The following is a 7,183-nucleotide window of genomic DNA, read 5'->3' as shown; positions in this document are numbered from 1 at the left end:
TGAGTTTGTGGACTCAGGTGGAATGGACACCGAGATGCTGTGACTCGAAGTAAGGCCGGATATCCCTGCAGTGAATTGAATGCAGGCTCGTCTTGCATCTCCCAAGACGAAGGCATGTCTGAATCCCCTGTGTAGACCACAGAGAAAGACCTAGTTCTCTGCCTCATCGCGAGCGGAGGCCTCACATTCTTTGAAAACTCGAGAGGTCCGCGGAGATCAATGCTTCCAAAGGAGACGATGCCTGACTCCTCTTGAAAATGGATAGGAGTCCCAGGATCCCTGTGGCACGTGGAAAGGGACCCTGGGTCTCCCGCCTCACGTGGAGACGCGTCCCAATTGCCATGCCAAGACTCGAGGAGAATCCCGAGGTGTCCCTCGCACCTAGGCAGGAATCCTGACGTCGCTGAACAAACACGTGTCTGGAAGGGGCCTCCCCGTCGTAACTCGAGAATATACCCCAGGTTCAAGCCGCAACTAGAGAAAAACCATGAGATTTCCCCCTCGCCACGAGTTGAGGCCCGATTCCCCTGCACTGCATGCAGAGCAATTCCGTGTTCCACATCAAACGTGAAAGGAGCCTTGATTTCCTTGATGGCACTCCAGAGAAAACCCAAGATCACTGTCTCAAGTCTAGAGGGATCCTGAGGTCACTGTAGCAACACGAAAGGGCTCCGTGGACCACAAATCAACTCGAGATGAGAGCTTAGTCCCTGGCTGTGACTCAAGAGGAATACCAACTTTCCACAAGCACCTCAAGAGGAGGCTTCTCTCAGCTACAGGTATGTGAGAGGGACCCTGAGTTTGTGGCCTCAAGTGCAATGGACACCGAGATGCTCTGACTCGAAGTAAGGCCGGATATCCCTGCAGTGAATTGAATGCAGGCTCGTCTTGCATCTCCCAAGACGAAGGGATGTCTGAATCCCCTGTGGAGACCACAGAGAAAGACCTAGTCCTCCGCCTCATCGTGACCGGAGGCCTCACATCCTTTGAAAACTCGAGAGGTCTGCAGAGATCAATGCTTCCAAAGGAGACGATGCCTGACTCCTCTTGAAAATGCATAGGAGTCCCAGGATCACTGTGGCACGTGGAAAGGGACACTGATTCTCCCGCCTCACGTGAAGACGCGTCCCAATTGCCATGCCAAGACTCGAGGAGAATCCCGAGGTGTCCCTCGCACCTAGGCAGGAGTATTGACGTCGCTGAACAAACACGTGTCTGGAAGGGCCCTCCCCGTCGTAACTCGAGAATATACCCCAGGTTCCGGCCGCAACTCGAGAAAAACCATGAGACTTCCCCCTCGCCACGAGATGCGGCCCGATTCCCCTGCACTGCGTGCAGAGCAATTCCGTTTTACACATCAAACGTGAAAGGGACCTTGATTTCCTTGATGGCACTCCAGAGAAAACCCAAGATCACTGTCTCAAGTCAAGAGAGATCCTGAGGTCACTGGAGCAACATGAAAGGGCTCCGTGGACCCCAAATCAACTCGAGATGAGAGCTTAGTCCCTGGCTTTGACTCAAGAGGAATACCAACTTTCCACAAGCACCTCAAGAGGAGGCTTCTCTCAGCTACAGGTATGTGAGAGGGACCCTGAATTTGTGGCCTCAAGTGGAATGGACACCGAGATGCTCTAACTCGAAGTAAGGCCGGATATCCCTGCAGTGAATTGAATGCAGGCTCGTCTTGCATCTCCCAAGACGAAGGGTTGTCTGAATCCCCTGTGGAGACCACAGAGAAAGACCTCGTTCTCCGCCTCATCGCGAGCGGAGGCCTCACATCCTTTGAAAACTCGAAAGGTCCACGGAGATCAATGCTTCCAAAGGAGAAGATGCCTGACTCTTCTTGAAAATGGATAGAAGTCCCAGGATCCATGTGGCACGTGGAAAGGGACCCTGGGTCTCCCACCTCACGTGGAGACGCATCCCAATTGCCATGCCAAGACTCGAGGAGAATCCCGAGGTGTACCTCGCACCTAGGCAGGAGTCCTGAGGTCGCTGAACAAACACGTGTCTGGAAGGGACCTCCCCGTCGTAACTCGAGAATATACCCCAGGTTCCGGCCGCAACTCGAGAGAAACCATGAGACTTCCCACTCGCCGCGAGATGAGGCCCGATACCCTAGCACTGCGTGCAGAGCAATTCCGTGTTCCACATCAAACGTGAAAGGAGCCTTGATTTCCTTGATGGCACTCCAGAGAAAACCAAAGATCACTGTCTCAAGTCTAGAGGGATCCTGAGTTCACTGGAGCAACAGGAAAGGGCTCCGTGGACCCTAAATCAACTCGAGATGAGAGCTTAGTCCCTGGCTTCGACTCAAGAGGAATACCAACTTTCCACAAGCACCTCAAGAGGAGGCTTTTCTCAGCAATAGGTATGTGAGAGGGACCCTGAGTTTGTGGCCTCAAGTGGAATGGACAACGAGATGCTCTGACTCAAAGTAAGGCCGGATATCCCTGCAGTGAATTGAATGCAGGCTTGTCTTGCATCTCCCAAGACGAAGGGATGTCTTAATTCCCTGTGGAGACCACAGAGAAAGACCTAGTCCTCCGCCTCAACGCGACCGGAGGCCTCACATTCTTGAAAACTCGAGAGGTCTGCGGAGATCAATGCTTCCAAAGGAGACGATGCCTGACTCCTCTTGAAAATGGATAGGAGTCCCAGGATCCCTGTGGCACGTGGAAAGGGACCCTGGGTCTCCCACCTCACGTGGAGTCCCGTTCCAATTGCCATGGCAAGACTCGAGGAGAATTCCGAGGTGTCCCTCGCACCTAGGAAGGAGTCCTGACGTCGCTGAACAAACACGTGTCTGGAAGGGCCCTCCCGGTCGTAACTCGAGAATATATCCCAGGTTCCGGCCGCAACTCGAGAAAAACCATGAGACTTCCCCCTCGGCGCGAGATGAGGCCCGATTCCCCTGCACTGTGTGCAGAGCAATTCCGTGTTCCACATCAAACGTGAAAGGAGCCTTGATTTCCTTGATGGGACTCCAGAGAAAACCCAAGATCACTGTCTCAAGTCTAGAGGGATCCTGAGGTCACTGGAGCAACACGAAAGGTCTCCATGGACCCCAAATCAACTAGAGATGAGGGCTTAGTCCCTGGCTTCGACTCAAGAGGAATACGAACTTTCCACAAGCCCCTCAAGAGGAGGCTTCTCTCAGCTACAGGTATGTGAGAGAGACCCTGAGGTTGTGGCCTCAAGTTGAATGGACACCGAGATGCTCTGACTCGATGTAAGGCCGGATATCCCTGCAGTGAATTGAATGCAGGTTCGTCTTGCATCTCCCAAGATGAAGGGTTGTCTGAATCCCCTGTGGAGACCACAGAGAAAGACCTAGTCCTCCGCCTCAACGCGACCGGAGGCCTCACATCCTTTGAAAACTCCAGAGGTCCGCAGAGATCAATGCTTCCAAAGGAGACGATGCCTGACTCCTCTAGAAAATGGATAGGAGTCCCAGGATCCCTGTGGCACGTGGAAAGGGAACCTGGGTCTCCCGCCTCACGTGGTGACGCATCCCAATTGCCATGCCAAGACTCGAGGAGAATCCCGAGGTGTCCCTCGCACCTAGGCAGGAGTCCTGACGTCGCTGAACAAACACGTGTCTGGAGGGGCCCTCCCCGTCGTAACTCGAGAATATACCCCAGGTTCCGGCCGCAACTCGAGAAAAACCAAGAGACTTCCCCCTCGCCGCGAGATGTGGCACGATTCCCCTGCACTGCGTGCCGAGCAATTCCGTGTTCCACATCAAACGTGAAAGGAGCCTTGATTTCCTTGATGGCACTCCAGAGAAAACACAAGATCACTGTCTCAAGTCTAGAGGGATCCTGAGGTCACTGGGGCAACACGAAAGGGCTCTGTGGACCCCAAATCAATTCGAGATGATAGCTTAGTCCCTGGCTTCAACTCAAGAGAAATACCAACTTTCCACAAGCACCTCAAGAGGAGTCTTCTCTCAGCTACAGGTATGTGAGAGGGACCCTGAGTTTGTGGCCTCAAGTGGAATGGACACCGAGAGGCTCTGACTCGAAGTAATGCCGGATATCCCTGCAGTCAATTGAATGCAGGCTCGTCTTGCATCTCCCAAGATAAAGGGAAGTCTGAATCCCCTGTGGAGACCACAGAGAAAGACCTAGTTCTTCGCCTCATGGCGACCGGAGGCCTCACATGCTTTGAAAACTCTTGAGGTCCACAGAGATCAATGCTTCCAAATGAGACGATTCCTGACTCCTCTTGAAAATGGATAGGAGTCCCAGGATCACTGTGGCACATGGAAAGGGACACTGGGTCTCCCGCCTCACGTGGAGACGCGTCCCAATTGTCATGCCAAGACTCGAGGAGAATCCCGAGGTGTCCCTCGCACCTAGGCAGGAGTCCTGACGTCGCTGAACAAACACGTGTCTGGAAGGGCCCTCCCCGTCGTAACTCGAGAATATACCCCAGGTTCCGGCCGCAACTCGAGAGAAACCATGAGACTTCCCCCTCGCCGCGAGATGAGGCCCGATACCCTAGGACTGCGTGCAGAGCAATTCCTTGTTCCACATCAAACGTGAAAGGAGCCTTGATTTCCTTGATGGCACTCCAGAGAAAACCAAAGATCACTGTCTCAAGTCTAGAGGGATCCTGAGTTCACTGGAACAACAGGAAAGGTCTCCGTGGACCCCAAATCAACTCGAGATGAGAGCTTAGTCGCTGGCTTCCACTCAAGAGGAATACCAACTTTCCACAAGCACCTCAAGAGCAGGCTTCTCTCAGCTACAGGTATGTGAGAGGGACCCTGAGTTTGTGGCCTCAAGTGGAATGGACACCGAGATGCTCTGACTTGAAGTAAGGCCGGATATCCCTGCAGTGAATTGAATGCAGGCTCGTCTTGCATCTCCCAAGACGAAGGGATGTCTGAATCCCCTGTGGAGACCACAGAGAAAGACCTCGTTCTCCGCCTCATCGCGAGCGGAGGCCTCACATCCTTTGAAAACTCGAGAGGTCCGCGGAGATCAATGCTTCCAAAGGAGAAGATGCCTGACTCTTCTTGAAAATGGATAGGAGTCCCAGGATCCCTGTGGCACGTGGAAAGGGACCCTGGGTCTCCCACCTCACGTGGAGACGCATCCCAATTGCCATGCCAAGACTCGAGGAGAATCCCGAGGTGTACCTCGCACCTAGGCAGGAGTCCTAAGGTCGCTGAACAAACACGTGTCTGGAAGGGAAGTCCCCGTCGTAACTTGAGAATATACCCCAGGTTCCGGCCGCAACTCGAGAGAAACCATGAGACTTCCCCCTCGCCGCGAGATGAGGCCCGAAACCCTAGCACTGCGTGCAGAGCAATTCCGTGTTCCACATCAAACGTGAAAGGAGCCTTGATTTCCTTGATGGCACTCCAGAGAAAACCAAAGATCACTGTCTCAAGTCTAGAGGGATCCTGAGTTCACTGGAGCAACAGGAAAGGGCTCCGTGGACCCCAAATCAACTCGAGATGAGAGCTTAGTCCCTGGCTTCAACTCAAGAGGAATACCAACTTTCCACAAGCACCTCAAGAGGAGGCTTTTCTCAGCAATAGGTATGTGAGAGGGACCCTGAGTTTGTGGCCTCAAGTGGAATGGACAACGAGATGCTCTGACTCAAAGTAAGGCCGGATATCCCTGCAGTGAATTGAATGCAGGCTTGTCTTGCATCTCCCAAGACGAAGGGATGTCTTAATCCCCTGTGGAGACCACAGAGAAAGACCTAGTCCTCCGCCTCAACGCGACCGGAGGCCTCATATTCTTGAAAACTCGAGAGGTCTGCGGAGATCAATGCTTCCAAAGGAGACGATGCCTGACTCCTCTTGAAAAGGGATAGGAGTCCCAGGATCCCTGTGGCACGTGGAAAGGGAACCTGGCTCTCCCGCCTCACGTGGTGACGCGTCCCAATTGCCATGCCAAGACTCGAGGAGAATCCCGAGGTGTCCCTCGCACGTAGGCAGGAGTCCTGACGTCGCTGAACAAACACGTGTCTGGAGGGGCCCTCCCCGTCGTAACTCGAGAATATACCCAAGGTTCCGGCCGCAACTCGAGTAAAACCATGAGACTTCCCCCTCGCCGCTACATTTGGCCCGATTCCCCTGGACTGCGTGCAGAGCAATTCCGTGTTCCACCTCAAACGTGAAAGGAGACTTAATTTCCTTGATGGCACTCCAGAGAAAACCTAAGATCACTGTCTCAAGTCTAGAGGGATCCTGAGGTCACTATAGCAACACGAAAGGGCTCCGTGGACCCCAAATCAACTCGAGATGAGAGCTTAGTCCCTGGCTTCGACTCAAGAGGAATGCCAACTTTCCGCAAGCACCTCAAGAGGTGGCTTCTCTCAGCTACAGGTATGTGAGAGGGACCCTGAGTTTGTGGCCTCAAGTGGAATGGACACCGAGATGCTCTGACTCGAAGTAAGGCCGGATATCCCTGCAGTGAATTGAATGCAGGCTCGTCTTGCATCTCCCAAGACGAAGGGTTGTCTGAATCCGCTGTGGAGGCGAAAGAGAAAGACCTAGTCCTCCGACTCATCGCGACCGGAGGCCTCACATCCTTTGAAAATTCGAGAGGTATGCGGAGATCAATGCTTCCAAAGGAGACGATGCCTGACTCCTCTTGAAAATGGATAGGTGTCCCAGGATCCCTGTGGCACGTGGAAAGGGACACTGGATCTCCCGCCTCACGTGAATACGCGTCCAAATTGCCATGCCAAGACTCGCGGAGAATCCGGAGGTGTCCCTCGCACCTAGGCAGGAGTCCTGACGTCGCTGAACAAACACGTGTCTGGAAGGGCCCTCCCCGTCGTAACTCGAGAATATACCCCAGGTTCCGGCCGCAACTCGAGAAAAACCATGAGACTTCCCCCTCGCCGCGAGATGAGGCCCGATTCCCCTGCACTGCGTGCAGAGCATTTCCGTGTTCCACATCAATCGTGAAAGGAGCCTTGATTTCCTTGATGGCACTCCCGAGAAAACCCAAGATCACTGTCTCAAGTCTAGAGGGATCCTGAGGTCACTGGAGCAACAGGAAAGGGCTCCGTGGACCCCAAATCAACTCGAGATGAGAGCTTAGTCCCTGGCTTAGACTCAAGAGGAATACCAACTTTCCACAAGCACCTCAAGAGGAGGCTTCTCTCAGCTACAGGTATGTGAGAGGGACCCTGAGTTTGTGGCCTCAAGTGG

This window comes from Dama dama, unplaced genomic scaffold, assembly GCF_033118175.1.
Source record: "Dama dama isolate Ldn47 unplaced genomic scaffold, ASM3311817v1 ptg000096l, whole genome shotgun sequence".
In the NCBI taxonomy this organism is placed as follows: Eukaryota; Metazoa; Chordata; class Mammalia; order Artiodactyla; family Cervidae; genus Dama; species Dama dama.
The sequence above is the reverse complement of the archived record's forward strand: the minus strand, read 5'-3'. Positions refer to the sequence as shown.